At 42.8% G+C, this 19771-nt stretch overlaps 1 protein-coding gene and 1 long non-coding RNA gene across 2 annotated transcripts in view; one reads left to right on the top strand and one right to left on the bottom strand.

The window, feature by feature from the left end:
• Positions 1–8993, bottom strand: part of ACVR2B (activin A receptor type 2B) — a 122006-nt gene extending 113013 nt beyond the window's left edge. Inside the window, exons 1-2 of the mRNA XM_032679407.1 lie at positions 8983–8993; positions 2935–2939 (exon numbers count right to left, since the gene is read on the bottom strand). The gene's annotated coding sequence lies outside the window, so the exon portion shown is untranslated. The remainder of the gene's footprint in view (positions 1–2934; positions 2940–8982) is intronic.
• On the top strand, positions 1663–10597 carry LOC116782621. The gene is made up of 2 exons (XR_004355277.1): positions 1663–9419; positions 10284–10597. It is a non-coding gene; the product is annotated as an uncharacterized LOC116782621 (long non-coding RNA).
• The last annotated feature ends 9174 nt before the right edge of the window (positions 10598–19771 follow it).

Here is a 19771-nt window from a genome sequence, read left to right as displayed (position 1 = left end):
ATGGGTAAGAAAAACCAATTTATATTCATAACCTTGAGTAAATAAACTGTCACTTTAACTACACATTTTATTGTAATTAAGCGCTTCCCAGTAATAACCAACCCACACTATGAAGCTGTTTCTTAATATAACAGTAAGGCAAGTTCTAGGCTATGAGCAGAATTAGGAAGATTTTAAAAGCACAGACCAGTTGATATAACAGGGCAATGTCATGCAGTTCTCAGCATGTACAGAAAAGGTAGTTTTGCCAAGGAGCTTTATCCTTATTTTCAAGAAATGCCATTACTGTGTGATCAGCAAAATCAAATCTCACCTGTGGAATTTCCCAGTAGGATTTATACCCAGTATTAGCTTGACTCTGCTCCCGGTGGCTTTGCCTAACTCCAAAGGGAAGAGACCTAAGGCAGATTTAGACCTTCCCCAGCTTTCTAAGGACCCGCTGCTGTCACCTCTCCATAATGCAGCTACAATTAACTTCGCTGGAATTTCTATATTTGAAACAGCTCTAAATTAGAGCCTGGACTTCCAGACATGGATGCAGATAGTCTCTGCTGCTGTCTGTACGAGCCCTTGGGTTTCACACTAAAAAAGCCCACCCATGTTGACAAATTTGCCCTTTGCAGTCTGGCTTCAGTGCAGCCGGTAAAAATAGCGAGTGATGCAGCAGACAGAATGGGCCCTAAACTATATTTTTTGATAGCTTTTCTTAGCTCCAGACTAAAGAGCAAGGCATCAGATGTTGACAGATTAGCGGGGAATATACCGAGCAAAGGAATCTGTTACTGAAATGCCCACAGTCCAGCGGTTTTGCTGTCCTCCAGAATTTGAACTTCTCCCTTGGTTTTCAGTTGTATTTTGATTAAAGCATAAATACCAGCAACTGGCACGTGTCAGCCAACATCAGAGCTATGTGCCAAAGCTTTCTTCAGGTCGGAGCTTTAGTGACACTTTACTCATTCGTGGATTTTGTTAGGACTTCTGGGGCATAGCTCATTATTTTTATGGCTGTAACCAGCAGTTGTTGGATAATTATTTCCCTTTAAATCCAGGAGAACTCGTCTGGCCTTTTGGGTGGGGAACTTAATGGCAAGAAGTCTCTGGAGGACGGTTGACGCTGGGTGGTAGTTGTACCATGGGCATGTTACCCACCCCCAAAAAGGAGAATCCAGGCTCTAATCCATACCCCCAAGTTGTGCCAGCTTACCGGGTACCAAAGCACACCCACACTCGAGTTGGAGACTCCTGTGTTCAGACGAGGAGGATTAGGAACATCATATGACTAATTCTGCAATGACGGTATATGCTTAATTGGTAAAGGACTGTGTTTTCTATCCTTTTTAAACTCAGGTCACAGTGTCAAAAGTCTGGCTGGTGTTTGAGGTTCCTTTCAGGTATTTTCTTCATTGAGATTCACTGTATTTAAAGTTACTGTGGTTGCCAGCTTTGTCTTATGCCCTCAAGCGCTACCTTATGCCTTTTAGTCATAAGAAACCAGCATTCAAATTCCCCTGAAACACCGGCTGTGCTGCTTTTGCAGCCCGCAGAGGGCCTTCCCTCAACCACAGGTACAAAAGCTCTGACTGTTGCAAAAGCCAGTGGTCAGGAGTCAGGAAAAGCACAGAGTATATATATATATATATATATATATATATATATATATATATATATATATATATGTATGTATGTATGTAAAAGCAGACTATGGTCCTAAACTTTAGACATGTCCTGCTTTTATGCTCTCTGCTTCAGATTCCCTGTAACATATAAATACAGCATTGTTGATGCTTAGCTCAGAAAAAAATAAATACTCTCTTAACTTCCAAGAGAGTGTGTTGCAGCCAGTTGAAGTCAATACATCTTAATTTGGTGGAAGATGTTCCTACCAGCTGATTGTAGTTAACCATTCAAAGAGTTTACCAAGGGCCACGGCAGCAAAATTCCTTCTATTTAAGACTGCCTGGTTGCCTGTCAGGAAAATGTGTTCCTGAGTTGGTGTAGCAACACTGGAATCACTTTTTGGTGACAACTCTGTGGACTGACAGCCTCTAGTAACGTCAATCTATTAATCTCTTGCTCTGTGCCATAAAGTATTCTGTCCTCCTTCCGTTAAAAGCTGAAAGTAAGTAAATACAGGTCCCATCATGAGATCATTTTGCTTGCATTCAGGTTGTCTACAAAGCCTCTACTTGAGGTGGACAAGCAGAAGGGCAAAAGAAGATCTTTCCATCCTTGGCATAAGGCCAGCCAAGGTGTGACACTGTGAGCCTGGGGCTCGGGAGCTGCAGAGCTGCCCTGGTCATTCTGCTTTGCTGTGCACAACAGCCAGTGTTACTGACACTGTCTGGGGGAAGGGCAAGGTGTTAAACTTGCTCTGAGCTTGGAGTGTTTTTGGACCAGGTCAGGCCAGCCTTAAGTGCTGCACGCCTTTGGGTGGCTGCCAGCAGATCCTGTGGGGTTTTGTAACACCTAAAAAAGAGCCTGGGAATACAAGAGCTCTTGAGTTTGCAGAGTGAGAAGAGCCCTTAGACTGTTTCCCAACCTTGTCTGCTTAAGTTACCATCCTGTGTAAAAGAAGATAGTAATTATTTACTCACATTGTCTTCAGCTGTTGATGTTTTACCTGGAAACGCAATGCAGGTCTTTTAAAGCACATATGGTGGCTACAGCAGCCTAGAGCCAAAGCCTGTCATCTCTCCAGCTCCCTTGCCTTCCTCTCTCCCCAGGTGTTTAGTTGGCAGAAGGACTTCTTTCAAATTCTGGTATTTTATTTAAAAACATAGACTCAGCTTAAACTCAGAGGTTTTAAACTGGTTGCAATTAAGCTTTAACAACGGGAAGGTTCTTAGGGAGGTGCTGTGTCCCTTTGAAATGGCTTTTTGAAGAAAAGCATCTGCATCCCTCCTGCAGCCAGCTGGACTGCACTGCAGGGTTAACTTTCACTGTTACCTGTGGCCTTGTGCCTCCTGACACACTCAAGGCATGTATGGAAGGACCAATAAAACATGTCCTGGAGTGTTTGGTGTATTTTTAGAGTTTGTCCCAGATTACTGGCCTTTGTCCCAGATTTCAGTGGTTAGGGTATAAGAATGCCCGGTGGGGCAGAGTGCTTCCTGCATTGCTCTCAGGAAGGCTTTAATCAGGAAAAATACCCTCTCAGAGAAGGCAAATAATTAAGTTTTTGTGGCATATACTCTACTGCCATTAGCAGGAGATGATAAACACTCAAGACCACAGTTTAAATAGAGCGAGGCAGACACACTAAGCTTTAAAGTGCAACATTATTGTGTTACGTGGTATTGAGTAATGAATTGGACATTACTAACAAGGCAATTTTCCTTTTGTCTTATTGGGACCAGAATTTGTTTTACACCATAAAGTGTCTGCCTTTGCTGCTCATCATGGGAAAATGCTGATGTAAACCACCTGGAGGAAGCTCATCCCACATGCTGGCAGCTGGCAATGTGCAAGTGGGGAGCTAATGTTGGAAGGGATCTTCAGGTGTCATCCTGTCCATTCTCCTCCCTTTGGCAGTGTTTAATTGACCCATGGCATTCCTGATAAATGCTCATTCTACTTCTTCCTGCAGTGCTCCAGGCTCACAGGCATGATGAGTTTAGCCTGACAGAACTTCTTCCCTCCTGTATAACCTCAACCTTTCCTGATGTAGTTTGGTCCTTACTGAGTATATGGGGGAATGATTCCTCCTTTTCTCTCTTCAGCTTTTACCCATTGGAAGATCATCTCTCCTCAGCCTGCCAAAGTCAAAACACTGAAATTCATTCGTCCCTTCCTGACATTTCTAGTTGTGCAGCATGACACTCACTCCATTCCTTGGACTGCTTAGCCATATCTCAGGAGCTAAATTCCTTTGCTGAAGTCCTGGACTCCCCATGCCAATATCACTGGCATCTACTCCTCGGCTCTGGGGAAATTCTCTGGATTCAGCTCTCCCAGTTATTTTGAAGGTCTTTGGGATGCTGAAGAGCTGCCTGATGGACCCATCCAAGCAATTTCTGGCTTTAATTTTCTTCCATCTCAGTCTTGCCTCCTTACCTTCCTACCAACTGCTTCTTGCCCAGCTGCCCTAATGCACTTTATCAGACTATTTCTTCAGCCTCATGGCATAGGACATAGCACATGTAACAAATACTAAGTATAAAAACTATTCTGTTAAGAATCTAGTCACTGGTCCATCAGTTTTGTAGGGAGATGGGAGTGACACAGCACCAGGACAGAGGCAGATAAAGTTCTGCTGCACTCAGTCATGCCTGTGAGAACCTGCTCTCCTTCCCAGAGCTCTCCAGTATTCAACTCTTGGACATTTTGGCATATTATCAGTGATAAATGTATTCACAAGTAAGAGCAGACAGCCCTGCAGGTTGTGATGCCAGGGTATTGTGGGTTCTTGGCATCAGCAGTGCCTGTCTGTGGATTTCAGACGAATGAAACAGAAATATTTTTATAGTCAGCCTCAAGTTTTTATCTATTTGTAGATGTCTTGGTGTCCCCTAAATAGGGATTAGGTCCTTTGGCAGGAAGACTGCACTTTATGTCTTGACTTTCCTGGCCCCATATCCACCCAACCTTCTCTTGCTCCTGAAGGCCACTGATCTTGTCCTTTATTTTTGCTACCAAATACCACTCATTTGTATTGAGAAACAGGTTCCAGCAGTAGGGAAATTATCAATAATCCAGTTGGTGTAGCAATCTGTTTCTCATTTCTTGTGACCTATCCTGCTGTGGGATGATGCACCCACAATAATTATTACTGTTAATTATTCACCTACAGTAGTTTAAATGCTTGCAAGTGCCTACTGACATCAGATGTGAAAAAAATTCAATAATGATGGAGGGAGAAGAAAGATTTTTAAAAACCGAGGATGACATGAGACAAGGATGAGAAGGGTGAAGGATATATGGCAGAGGTACTGGTTGGGGGTATTCTGGTGGCCTGGGTTCCAGCTCAAGCTTCTGCAGGATCTCTGATAGGCTTTGCTTTACTTATCTCTTAAGTCGGGATCAGAATAGGAACAACGGACTTTATCCACAGAAGTAATTAAAATGTTGCACTCCCTGGCAGCAGAGTTAAAATCAATTTCTCTAATACAAGATGAAGAGCAATTGGCCAGGCTGCTGCCATGTGGAAAAAGATCTGGGACTGTGATGCTTGGGAGTGCAGCAGAAACCCAGTGCTGCAAAAATCCAGCAGTTCTCCTGGGATGTCTGTTGTGAGGGGCACACTGGCATGGGTCAGTCTTTCCATTCAACTTGGTAATGGCAGGATCTTGGCTCAAGAACAATTTCCACACCTCAGGAAACATATGGCTCAGCTGGGGAAAGCCCAAGGAGGTGCATAAAAAGTGACTGGAGGTGTAGGAAACCTGCCTTTGAGGTAAAGAGGAGAGAGAGAAGTGTGTGGTCTGAACAGGGGACTGAGCTGAGACAAAACAAATTGTCAAATACATGCAAGACTGATGCAAAGAGGAGTGGCACAATGTGTCCTTTTGCCTTCTGCAAGTAGGGTGAGTAATGGGCTTCAACTCCAGCAGGAACAACACAGGTAAATGATCAGGAAAAATTTTCCAGTGCTATGGCTGTTGTAGAATTGGCACTGCAGGAATTTGTTAGTCAAAGCTCTTGCAGGAGTGGTTGAGGTATTGTTGATTGCACTGGGAGCCTCTTAGAGGGGTTTATCCAACTGGTTTTTTTTTTTTATTTTCTCCAGTTGCCACTGAATCACTGGAATTCAGCACTGCAGCATTTGGGAACACCTGCCACAATAGCACCTGCCTGTTTGTAATCAAGAGGATTGCAAAGCAATCACATGCATATTTAGCTGATGTGCAGCTCCCAGGATTGATGGTGCACAGAAACAAGCTAAGAAATACGTGTGCTGTAACTGTGGAAGTTGGTTATTCTGGAGCACTGAAAATCCAGCTTTTCTTTGACAAGGAGATGCTGCACGTGAGAAATATTGCAGGTTATATTTAGTGTTACACAGGCACAAAGGAAATCTCGTTAGAACCCACTGACAGTGATCTGTTGAAAAGGGAATAGGAGCGATTTGTGAGCTCGTGGGAAAACAGTGCATCTCTGTTCTGCCCTGTCCTCAGTGTCTGCTGCTACTCTAGGACACAGATTTCTTGAGAGAAGGATCTGTGCCTGCTTGCCCAGTTAGCTCTGATACATCATATTTTATTTACTGGGAGACTTGAACAATGAGCAGCAAACACTCTTGGTCCTATTTTAAACACATGAAAACTGCAGTACAGAGTAATAAAATGACTTGCTCAGAGTCACAGAGCAATTTTGTGGCAGGGCTTGGATCAAAATCCAGCTCCCTTGCTCCCAAACCCGTGTGCCAGCCTTTCTCTGCATTGACCCTTAATTTTAATCACCTACCAAGAAATTCTGTTGGCCTCTTCCAGTTGACTTCCATGGGAGTAATGCCAGGTATCAAATGAAGTCACTGGGAATATCAATGCAAAAGAAGCCAATATTAGATGAAAAGAAAGAACTGATGGAAGGGGAAAAAATAGATTTTACAAAAAAAAAAAAAGAAAGAAAAAAAAGAATAAGTTCTAATGCCGTTTCCATAATATCATTCCCCTTTTAATTTGTGCCTCGTCAAAATTAAAAAAAAATAGATTGCTAATATTAATAGATGAAATGAATCTTGAATTTTATAATAGTGGAGGAAATGAAAGGAACAAAGTAATATTGTGTTGTTAACTGAGATTTTAATAATGATTCTGTCCTCAGTTGGTGCATTTATTCCACAGAAAGTAAATCATTAATGAAGAGGAGAGGAAAACAGTTTTGTGGTGATGGATTTTTGAAAGAAAAGTTTAATTTTGCTAAACTTCCAGAAACTCTGAAATGTGTCTGGAGCTCTAAAACTAAAACACCAGCACCTCAAAAACAGCTCATAAAAGTGGGATTTAGCCAAGTGGTTAACATTGCCTGGGGAGTGGTGGAGGATGTCCATGGCTGCTCTCCAAGAGAGCTGAGATGAGTGGATGAGGTAGGTAAGAGATGCTGGTTTGATGGAGGAAGGAAGATTTGAAGGTTTGCCGTTGGTTGGTTGCATTCTCATAACTATTTCTGAATGACACCTGGAGAGCAGTAGGACATCATCCTCACTCTGAACCAAGGGAATCCCACTGGGCTCATCCTACATTTTTCTGTGGACTTCTGCAAGACCTGCTTCCACCATGTCCTCTGCAGGGGGGTGGGTGCACTCAAACCCCTCTGAGTGCTGTGAGGGTGTTTGATTTCCCAGGTGAATTAAAAACCCACCAAGGCTAGCATGTCCACCTACCCACCACTGTCTTCAACCACCTCCAAGGAGTCCCAAAAAAAAAAGGGCTCCCTGGAGCACCAGCCTATTTCACACCAACTCCCCTGGTAAAAAATGTCAATCACGGTCTCACAATGGTGGAGGAGAAAAGCATCTCTGTAGCTGAGATTTGCTGCCTAAGAAAAAGCCAATATGGAACATACATGGCTGTTTCTGCATGAAGGAGATAGGGGAAAACACAGAATTCCCCAGATTCCTTAATGAGCACAGCACCCCAACAATTAATGTAGAAATTTGCGAATTAAACCACATTTCTGTATTTAAATTATCAAATCAGTAAAGAGATGTAAACATTAAACAACATTATATGAGACCCTGGAGTGTCACCACAAAAAATTAAGACTATGTAATTAAAAGTACAATGCAATTTATTTTTATATCGTTCTTCATTCAAATCAACAAATCTTATTACTTACCCAAAAATGTAAAGCAGACTGCAAACTAATTCAAAAGATGAAGACAAAGTGGCTATTGAAAACTCTATGTTTGTTGTTCCCTTAGATCTGGCACCAGTCATGATTTAATATTTTAACCACTGTAATAGGTTATACTGCTGAAGAAAAGTGCATTAATTACTATGGGAAACCTAAAAAAAAATCTAATTAAGAAGAATAAAATCATTCTTATTGACTGGGAAAAATAAAACTATGTAAAGGGAAATGAGGGATGAAAAAACTGACAACACACAAATATTAATAAATGTTGTCTGCTCAGGGTAGGAAACACAGTTCTGCTGTTACTGGGGGTTTGGATTTGAAACTGGCTGGAAATCACAGTTGGCCATGGCTAAAGCTCTTCTCTCACCCACTGGAAGCACCTTCTAATTAACTGCAGCTCGGGAAGTTGAGTTTGCTTTGAGTTCAGCCCAACATGTCCATGCAGAGCCAGCCCCACTGGCTGTGTCTGAAACAACAGACTAAAGCATGAGATTGAACTGTGTTTCAGGGTGTTGTATGGGGTAACGAAAGGATTATCTTGGCAGTTGACATCCTTCCTACAAAATTAGAGAGGGCATGTGTGATAAAGCAGCCCAGTGTCCCAAACCATGCCTGGGGACACCATAGGAAGGAATCACCATGGGCAGATGCCACTCTGTCTTTCTACCAGCCACAGCCTTTTAAAGGAATGTAAAAGGAATGTTTTTATGTGAAATGCCTACCACCTCGTTTGCTTGGCCCCAAGGAAAGCCATCTTTTGACTTCACCCCCAAGTAGCCACTGCAAGGGAGAACTTGCACCCCCTTTGTGTGCCTTCACAGGATCCTCAGGGATGCAGGGTTGCTTTGGGAACAGGTGCATCTTGTGTCAGCCAGAAACAGCAGCCAAAAGTGTTAGGAGGTGTTCGACTATGTTTTCCAGATGTGAAACTAGGTGGGACCATGTGGTTTTGTCATTGCTGGGATTGGACTCTGGGGCTGTGATTTTGAGCTTCCATCCCAATTTGGAATAAGAGTGTGTTTGTTTCATGACTTTGAGCATTCTCGTTGGCAAAAGTAGTTTTCTGCCCAACTTTACTGCCCTCGTTACTAAGGATCCCAACGATGTCAAAATGTCTATGGATGTTAAAAAGAAGGGAGAGGATTCCATAGGGTCAACATCAACAGTAAGTGTTAAAACAAATACACATGGTTTAATTACTTCAGCTGATATTAGTAGTATTAATGCCTTTTCAAGCAGAAGTAATCCTTTGATCACTTACATTTACTTCACATATGAAATAGACTGCAGAACTTTGGCCAGTTCTTTTGTGCCGAATCCAGTAGCTTGTACATCATTAATATCTCCAAACATGAAAAATTAGTGGTATAAATTTTGCACAGCCCTTCCAGGATTACAAATCTTCATCAAAGGCAAGAAGAATTGTCTGAGGAATAAGGACTTCTAGGTCCAATGAGCGCATGGTCTGCCAGAAAGGAAGAAACTGAGTGAAATCTTTGCAACAAATAATGCTATTATGGATGTGTACTTGCACAGAAAGCCAGCAAAAGGGCACTGCAGCACCTCAGCTGTGTTTTGGTGGTATCACTGACACCAAGAGTCACACAGCTTTGTACTCAAAGGTAAGCACATTCTCCTTTCACACCTTCACCCACAGGAAACAAGGTTCCAAAGCAAAAAGCATTGACAGGGGTTGTTTGAAGGAGTTTTGATTGACTGGGGGTTATTTTGCAACACAGAAACATCCAAGCAGTAATGCCTTTTGATTAGCAAAGAATTTTTATGTTGAACCTTGCAAAATACACAAGGATTACTCAGGAAGAGTGTCACATGGACCATGTGTAATTATCTATACAAGGGTTGCAGAAACAGCCTTTAGTTATAAAACAGAAATAAGCAAAGCTTAAATTCACTCTTTGAGAGAAAGATAGAAGGGTTTTTGATGTGGTAGCATCTGAAGGCCGTTGGATCAGGACTTGCCATACTGTACATGCTCTACTAATCCAGGATCCATAGACATCAGAACTTTGTATAGTCTGGCCTGCGCACTGTGCTGCCAGACACCCAGGGCTGATGCAATCCCAGTGCACAGTTCACACACTGTGGTGGCTCTGACTCATGTATGGGACTGGGGACCTGGGGCCTAGAGGCACACAGGGGCTCTGAGCTGCTGGTCAGGAGTGGGGTGTTTTAGCTGCCTGAATTTGGGGCTGCCACTCCACTCTGGCATCCCCCAGCCCAGCTGTAACTCTGTGTGCACTGCAGGGCACGGAGTGAATTGCACCACCAAGTGCCTGAGATGCACAGAGAGCATCAGGGCAAGGGAAGGTCATGAGGGTAGTGGTGGGATTAGACTCCCCTCATTTCGGGTATTTACAGAGTAACCTTCTAAATGCCAGCTGTCACACTGGGCTTTCAAGGCAGCAAGAAGAAATAAGTGGGTTTATTATTCAATTCATCTGCTCTGTTTTAACCATCTACTTTAGGAAGAGATGAAACACCGTGGACTCCATCGACAGTATTGACTGGCTCTCTGTTGACTGGTGAGGGAGCCACGAGTGACTCCCTCAAGTGTAGATTTCTGCTTTAGTTGGGTGAACCTACCGAGAGCTTCATGCCCATACTGTAAGACTTGGATGCTCTGAGCAGCCCAGACTGTGGCATTTCAGTCAATGACTTCTATGGCAAGCGACACCCATCAGGAGGAGTTTGCAATGTAAGTGGACGAAAGAAATCGCAGGTGGGAAACAGAAATTCCCTGTGATCAGGAGGAAATAAAGTCTGTGCTTCCTGCACCACATGCCTCAAATGCTGTGTCTCTTTTATAGCAGGTTTTCATGTCTTCACAGAAAGATTGGTTCAGGTGTGAACTCATCATATGGATGATTAGTTCATGATGATTGCTGTTATCTCCCTTCCTCCAGGCTGAAAGGGTTCTGTTGAAGCCATATCTCACCCTCTGTGGCTATTGCTGTGCCTTATCCTCAGAGCATCAGCCACTTCTGAGAAAGTCTTGGGTCATGAGGAAAGAAACTGTCTGGGTCATCAAGAAAGCCTACGCTTGAAAGAGAGAAAAAACCCACCAGTCTGTAGGAGCGTATGCCATTAAAAAGCAGAAACCAGCCTACACGTGTAAGAGTGGCAGCCTCTACAGTGTGGTGTACGTCCACACATTCGTTTCAGAAACCATCTCCCTTCGGCTGTGATCCCTCTCAACTGTTTGCAGTCTGTGTGCGGTGACGTGCGTGGAATATTACTACGAAAATGTGCATTCTTGTTAATAGGTATAGTTTAGGATGATTGTTAGCAGAGCATAAGGCCTTATTGATTGAAAGTGGCATATGGCAAGGATGTATAATGATTCACTTTGGCTGCTAGTTTGAAATCCTATTCACGGGTGAAAAAAAAACCCCACTCTCCTTTGCAGTCAGGCTTCATTCTTTCTGCAGCATGTTTTTCAAACTGGGCCATTTTACAAGTGATCCATAGGAGAGATTTCCTGCTCTCCTGGGTGTGTGCTCAAAGCTCTTTTCAGTCTTGCAAGGGCAGGTCACAAGAACAAAAGCTGAAGTTATCATACGCCTCCCTTTGAGGGAAAGGTTGGTTATCTTGCAGTTCTATCTCCAAAACTCTTTTTCTGGGCATTTAGTGTTTATGGAAGGTGATGGACTTGAAAACACAATAGACAATAAATGCCAGGGAGAGGTATAACACCAGTTTCCAGCAGCATTCCTTGGTGCCTGATGGGAGAGGGTGTGAATTCCCACCTGCAGCAACAGCCTCATGGGAACGGTTTGACATTTTTACCAATTGCATTTTTGAAAGACGAAGCTGCCAGTGCTCCAGAAAGCTGCAGTAGAGGTGAGCTCTTCTCTGGATCCAGCTTCTCTTCACCACTGGGAAAAAAAATGCATGTTCCTACATGGCATTAGCAAATACAGAGTAATTAACCTGAGGTAAAATCCCAGTGAAGGCAAAGCAGACAAAGTATTAATAAATGTGAACTGACAGAGATAAGCCCTGAGGACCTCATGTATCTTCCCCGTGTGTTAGCAGGTCCAAGTGAAGCCGAAGTTGTCTCACCTGGTTTGCCATGTGTAGACTGACAAGGTAAGCACAGACCTTGAGGCTGGGTAAAGGTGGCACCTGTGAGTCCTGAATGCCCCCACTCCCCCCATTAGTGGTACTGCTGAGGGATGTGGTGAACCTCAAGAGAGTTGTCCTGAAGGACGACAGCTCAGAATGGCACTGTCACAGTGCTCGAGAGCAAATATAGCTGCAACTGATCCCAGTACTGACCCCAGCACCCGCTCACCCACCATTACCAGGAGGGCAATGCAGGGAAGTGTTTTGCCAGGTTGGCTGAACTGTGGAGGAAAAGTTGATCCCAGAAACTTAGAGCTATCTTGCAACCTCCACTGAACAGGAAAAAGCTACAGGGACTGATTCTAACCCAAGTGGATCAGCTCATATAGGAAGATGACTGATGAAGGAAAAGATTATGATCTCTCCCCATTCCTACAGCCCTGAAAATCTCCCTGACCCTTATTAGGCTGATGTACAGTGATTTCTGGACACTTTTCTTGGCAACAGCACCAAGAGTGATTCAAATGGCATTCACTTCACTACTGGAGGCACAGCCCTTCCGTTTCCCCACCAGCACATAAAGAGCAGAGCCTTCATATATGTCTCTTCTGGGAACCAGTGCTTTCTAGGAATTGCTTACAAAGAAGTAAGTAATCTATTTGATTGTCATCCAGAAGGCCTGGGCTTGCTACATGATCATGCTCTATTCTTTTTTCCACGGAGATACTCCTTCAAGATGGTCTTGAGGATTTGCCTGTGGTAGGCAAAACAGGGCTCCCTTGAATAAAATAACTGAACAGGCAAATAAACAGAATGCCTTTCATTATACCTGTCACCAGTTTATTTACTCCATGGCCTCTTTCTGCCATAAAAGTCTGGAGTGATTTCTGCATACTAAAACATCTGCACTCATTTTCAGAAAATAACAACTGCCAAATGTATGAACTCACTATTTTCTCAGAACTCCTATTGTTCTGTGTCCGACCTTTATTGTTTCTCATCTCCTGTGAGTGGTTTACAATCAAATCCACTTTATTTACAGTGGAAAGCAAAATATGTCGGAGCAAGACAATTGACTATAAGTCTTCAGTCAATAACAGCTTGTTTTTGTGCCTGCTAAAATGTAGACATTTCTTGCATTCATTGAAATCGGTGGCAAAATTCCCATTTGGAGGTGTCTGTTCAGTCCTGTGCCAGATCCTGGGCTCCTACTAAGTGTAAGCTGGTACACCTTACTGTGCACCTTCTAAACCTGGGTCCAGCATGCACAAACTGTCTTTTCATGGGCTCCACAAGCCACCCTGCAGTAAGTACTCACAATTAAGACCTTGTATCAAGACAATACTTTAGCATCACTCAATTGGTTTGCTGATTAGGACCCTTTGTAAGAGACTGAGCTGTTGACAGGTGAATCATCTATGTCCCACAGTGTCTTCGTCTTTACTCTTGGTTTTTGGCCAACATCAACTCCCACTGAAGGCCTTTTTTATATAATTTTCCCATGAATGCTTTCCATGGGGTCATCACATCTCAGAGATAAACACTGAAAAGCTGAAGCATGCTATTAAGCTTCTTAAAACATTAGAAAGACAATCATTTTGACAGAATAGATGTTAATCACACTTATATAAAAGCTTTTCATCTTCAAAGAATTTAACCAACATTAATTACATGTAATTGGCTTTTCCACGTACGTCATGCAAAACACACCTTGCATGTCACTTGTTGTATCTTACCCAGGATTTCTGAGAGAAAGCTGTGCCTCTTCAGTGCAGCACAGCTTCCTGAAGCCACCCGAGGCCTCATCTTGCAAATCCCAAAGGGCAACATTTAAAACAGCGGTTGCACAAAATATAGACACCTCAGCTGAACTGAGAGATCTGTGAAAAAAATAATACCATCCCACTTGTGTGCCTGCAAAGTTGTAAGTGTCTCCATTTCCCTGACAAAATCTTCTGAGGAGACTCTCTGAAGTGTTCCTGTCCCTCGTTCCTGGGGATGTCCTTGGCTTCACTAAGCCCATCCAGCTCTCATACCCACACTCTGGTATCTGCCTGAAATGTCTGGGATGCCCTAACCAGAAGGCAAGGTGCTCTCTGGACCCCAGCAGCGCTGCGTTTGACAGGCTACAGTGAAAAGAGAAAGGACCACATTTTCCATGGATACCTTGTCTTCAAGCACTTACTAAAGAAATTGAGAACTTGGGTCCATTCCTTTCCTCTGACTGACGAGGTCTGAAACCCCCATCTGGCACCACTCTGTCTTGCTTTTCTTGCATCTTTTCATTGAAACAACTTCTACATTCAGCCACAAACAACTTGAAAAAGTTAAGGTTTTTATTCCAATTTACAGCGTGTGTGAGACAAAAAAAAGCTTTTTTGCCCAGCGAACTGTCAGGATTCAGCTAGGAAATACGAGTTCCACGTGTCCTTGGAAGAGCTGGCTAGTGTTCAGGTTCCCCAGGGCTTAGGGCTGAAAGAAAAGTATTTTGGAAGCATAAGTGACAAAAACATAAATTTCTCCAAAAAGGATAAACAAAGGAAGTGTCCAACACAAGAAAAAACAAAGTGTTTACAGGGACTAGATCACAGAGAATTTTTCCCAGAGATGAGTAATGGTTGGAGGATAAGGTTCACAACAGATGATAAACCAAACCCAAATACTATCTAGGATCAACAGCACCACCCAGGTCAGGATTGTAGGACCTTTCCTATCAATCAGAGATAGGTGAAGGTCCTGATCGGTGTCTTCCCTCTGTTTGGCTGCCTTTCAGAAGACAATATTGAAGGTGATATTATGCTTGTTTTCATATTGAGTGTAGCACCATTTACAAGCTGGTATCCCTGCTCATATACTCAGCTAATAGTGCTAAAAAATGTGCTGTTAGTTCAATGGCTCATAAAGCTCCACCTGGCATTCCTGCATTGTCTTTAGGTCAATAAAGGTGACCTAAAGGTCCAGGATTTTCTTAACTGTTATTCTTAGATCTAAGCTTTTATTCTTAACCCTAGATGGCTACAAAGACCAGAGACTGAGTTTCCCATGAAGTTGTTTGGGTCTGGGATAATAAGTTCCAAGCCTCTTGAACTGTCTTGCATGTTGAAAGACACCCCATCCTTCATGAGCTTGCATCAGAGAGAGAGAGAGCTACATCTTATGGTCATGATGAGCAGAAAAACAGCCATGGTGTGCAGAAGAGAATTCAAAGTGCCCTGGAACCTAACCCCAGATCGCAGAGAGGTAGATTTTGAGAAAAGCATTTAAGTGGTAGATTCCAGTGCAAACCATAATTGTGCTCATAAATCAACAAGATCCTGTAAAAATCCCACACAATGTCACCTGCCCTCGGTATCTGGAGTGGCTGTTTATTTTGCAGACATCTTCACCCTCTCATTCTCAATATTGTAATTCAGTTAGTGGTCACACATTTCTGTCAGACTACTCCCACGCTGGAAGTTAAGTAAATGGTTAAGTGTGTTATTGGTTCAGAACTAGAAGACTCTCCACCTTGCAGGATTGAGCCCTGTAATCTATTCGCATTTCCTTTTCAACTTCTGCAAGTAACCCCAAACAGGCTGGGAACACTAAGTGCAAAGTTACAGGAGATGACTGTGGCAATTTCTGAATGACAAGAGCATTTAAAAGAAATGTCAAGAGTCTGTGGGCTGCGAGCTTTTATGTTTCAAGGAGAAACAAGAACAAAGGAGGGACAATAAATCAAACGCAACAGCTTAGCATGCTCCGTCTCTGAGAGTTAACCTCTTGAAAGCCATGTCCCCGACACAGCGAGGGCCACACTCCTTTGATCGGGTCCATTATTTTCTGCACAGCAATGGGAGCAGCAGGGTGGGCTCCTCCATGCATGCCCAGGGGCCATGTACACTGTGCTTTGCTTGACATGTGCTATGCATTTATGGGTTAACATCAAACACGAGCTGATTTATAATTTTTAATCAAAAAAGGATTATAACCTAATAAATCCTAATAACATATTCTGTCTGGAGGTTATGTGATGTAGTTATATAATGTACTGGTAGCTTTGCTCTCCTGAGCCTGGAAAATGGGGTGAAGTTTTTTTACTTGTCGGTAAACTGTTCCTTGGAAATGCTTAAATGTATCAAGACCCTCTAAGCACCATGATGCAAATGATGATCCCCTTGGGCAAAGCCTTTCCTGCTGTCCCAGGTTTTGAAGTACCTAGACAGAGACACACTTGGAAGCTTGCAGTATCCCTGTGTAATGTGTGTCTCCTCTCACTTTCAGAGGCCACGTATTGCTGGTTAATTGGGCTAATTATTGGTAGTTAGCTAGTTGAATCTAAGCATTAAACATATCAAACACGTCATTGATGTTGGTCAGAGCCCTAAGAAGTCCTCCAGCCCCAAGAGGGTTGGTTTGTAAGGGTCCATCATTTCTTGAAGTTAAAAAATTATGCCCACACAAAGGAAGACTTAACACTCTCTATTGGATTTCCTGGGTTTTGGTTCTCCCACCCAGATAGACAGGTATTATCCCGGGGAATCTACAAGTAAACCAGACCTGTCAATTATCAGAGGGAATTTCTGAGCCTTCTGTTCCCAAAGAATGATCATCTTCCCTCCAATCCATACTCTGCCTCCCAGGAAAAGGCTGTCCTGGAAGAACATTTACTTCCCAGGAGACCTAATTAACATTACAAGACTAATTGAGGCTAAGCATAAAGAATTTTTTAAAAGTTCTTTTGACTGCAGTGCCACGTTTAAAGCTGTTCCTCCCTGCCCTTTGTTTGCACACAATAGCTAAACCACCACAGTGGGAACGGGGCAGGGGTCAAGAGGTCCAAGGTATTTTCAAGCCAGTTTTATCCATCTTGCTGTTACCTCATGCTCTTCCGCTGTGTTTGCACCCATCTGTTGTTTTTGTAGCCTCCTTCTATAGTTTCCTTCTAGCCAGGGATGTTCTCTTTGTGTGTGTGCATGTGCATGGCGTGATGAGGCTCAATGGGTGGTCTATAAGCAAGACCTCAACAGAAACTCTTAGTCTTGCCACATCTTTACCATTGCTGGAAGTGGTAAAGATCTCCCAGTGACATCTGGGAGCCTAATCCAAGCCATAGCAATCTCTAAAGGAGTTTGGAGCTATTCCTTTAACACTGATTTACTAATTGAGGAAAGATTTTCAAGCCAATCAGAAAAAGAAATCGATCAGGATGAACCAAGTCTATGTCAGAAGAATTACACTCACTCAGGGGTCACAGAATCACAGAATCAATCAGGTTGGAAAAAATCTCTGAGATCATGGAGTCCAACCTTTGACTCACCATCACCTTGTTAACCAGACCATGGCACTCAGTGCCCCATCCAGTCACTTCCTGAACACCTCCAGGGATGGTGACTCCACCACCTCCGTGGGGAGTCCATTCAAACATTTAATAACTCCTTCCATGAAAAAATTCCTCCTAATGCCCAATCTGAATCTCCTCTGGCACAGCTTGAGGCTGTGTCCTCTAGTCCTGTCAAAGACAAGAGTGTGGAGAGGAGATTTCTCAGAGGGAATCCACTTACAACTCTTTGGTTAGGGGTTTTTTTCCAGGACAGCTAAAATCTTGCAGATATATATACCTGAAAAAGGCAACACTTTCAGCTTTTTTTCCATTAGGCTACAGTTGAAGCCTCTAATTTCTCCAGGGTTCAGCTAAAACCAGCCTGGACTGACAGTCTTCAGTTGCAATCTTTTGTGATACTCACTAACAGTGCTTCACAATAGATCTCAGACATGGAAATTCATACACTTTTACCTTAATTTTTCCAAAGCATCCTAAAATACTGCTCCTTCCAGAACTCTTTGTGTAAAGAGGGCACACAAAGAGTGTCTTCTCTCTCCCTGGCTCAGAGGAAGCGGTTGCCTTTAATTTTTATTGTACTAGCATTGACTGTATTACTATAATAAAAGTATCTGCCTGCTATTTCCAAACTCTTCTTCTTCTGGGAAATAACAGCTGTACTTTCACTGTATCATTGAAATTCAGGATGAAAAGGGGTGTCTCTCACTCTACCTAGGCCCCAACACCCTCACCATTTCTTTCCTTGCACAGTTTGAAAATATCTTCAGCCCTTCCTTTCCTAATTGCTCTGTTATAAGACCAGTAAACACGACTAGGACACTGTTCCTAACAGCACATGAGCCAACCAGGCTGTGAACAGATTAAGATGTTAGAGCTGAACACATTTCCTGGGAGAGAGGGATGGCTGTGTGAACAAACAAAAGCTCAGCCAAGTTCTCAAAACAGAAAGTTTTCTGAAATATCAGAGTGAGATTTATCCAAAACCTTGTCATAAAAACTCCGCATTTCCAGGAACATGACTTGTGGGACCTGACAGAATCCACCCAAAATTCCTTCAATTTAATGTCTTCTGGAATTAAAAAGTAATTAAAAAAAATATAAATCTCAGTTGTAAGCAAAGTCCAACTACAAACAAAGAAATGAAAAGCAGAGAAGTGTGTGCCCAATTCAAAGTGCTGCAAGCAGAGAATAGCCTCGTTCACTGCAGCCATTCCCTTTCACCAGCACCTTCCTGGGATGTAAAAACTGGAGTTTGGAGCACAGGTAATTCACAGATTCAAGTCAGCTTTTAATTCTGCTTTACTCTTAGCACACCTTGACCCCAACTCCCATCCAAAAGAACAAATGTTACTAATGGCTGCGTTCAACAGGCAGCTTTCTAATCTCCTTCTTCCCCTCCAGTCAGTCTTCTCTATATCTGCAGTATCTGACTGTGGCCTTAATAGGCAGCTTGATAAGCCTATCTATTACGACCACAATTTTTGCCAAACCTGGAGGCTTTCAAGCCTAAAATGGGGAGCTGCCACAGTTTGAATTAAAGACACCAAAGGCTGTATGGATGGAGCTGTGATAGATCTTTTCTCTGAGCATCAGATAGCAAGAGGGTCATGCAACACACGCCTATGGCTTGTATCACCCAGCTTCCAAGTTCAGTCTCCCAGTGGCATTTTGGGGAGCTGAAGATGCAGGTCTAGGGTGCAAAACAATTTCTGTTTTCCTGCTCAGTGAGACACAGCCAGTTGGAAATTTCACAGGGATGTTGGTTCTTCACCTGCTGGTGTCCCTGGCCAAAAGCACCTGTAAGAATTCATGCTGCAGTTTTGGGTTTATAATCAAAGTCTATGACTGTATTGCAGGTCTGAAGGAGTAGTTACTGCTTTTTATAAAGGCAAAACACCCATTAAAGGCTTCTTTATTGCACATAAGCCCTGATCTTTGTAGCTCCAATTTTGTAAAATGTGTTCAGCTCCTGCTACCTTAAACCATCGGAGGTCACACAATTGTCCTCAGTTTTTTAAAGACTTGATTTTTCAGTCGTGTTTTAGGGTGTCCTGAGACTGTTTTGAAAAATGAGGTTTTAGCCTTGCTAATAAAGCAGCGATAATAATTAGAAAATCTCTTGCCCAGTGCAGATTCTATAACTCCGCAGATACCACGGTATTAACATTCTGTTTGTCCACCTGTTAGAAGAAACAGATCTGAAGAGTCATAACTCTAAAACAGTGGGTGACAATTTAATGAAAAATTGAGCTCTGCATTTAATTTCCTTTTAAGTTCAGTTGAGCATTCTGCAAGATCAAAGGGGCTTTGTGGCTTGCAAATGATCTATGATATCAGAGAAACAGATTATAACCCAGGCACAGTTTGGTATTTAAGTCAGTATCCACTTTTAATACCAGTGTTTAAAGTAGGCTAATGGAACTAAAGCACAAGTATAATTTCCTATGATACATCTCTATAATCCAGTTTAATATATCAGTTGAACACTAAAAGCATATTTTGAATTTATTTCAGTGGCTTGGCCCCATTTGGAAAGTACCCTGAGACACCATAAAACATTTTTAA

Source organism: Chiroxiphia lanceolata, chromosome 1 (genome assembly GCF_009829145.1).
Source record: "Chiroxiphia lanceolata isolate bChiLan1 chromosome 1, bChiLan1.pri, whole genome shotgun sequence".
Taxonomy (NCBI): Eukaryota; Metazoa; Chordata; class Aves; order Passeriformes; family Pipridae; genus Chiroxiphia; species Chiroxiphia lanceolata.
This window is presented reverse-complemented; position numbering and strand designations above follow the sequence as displayed.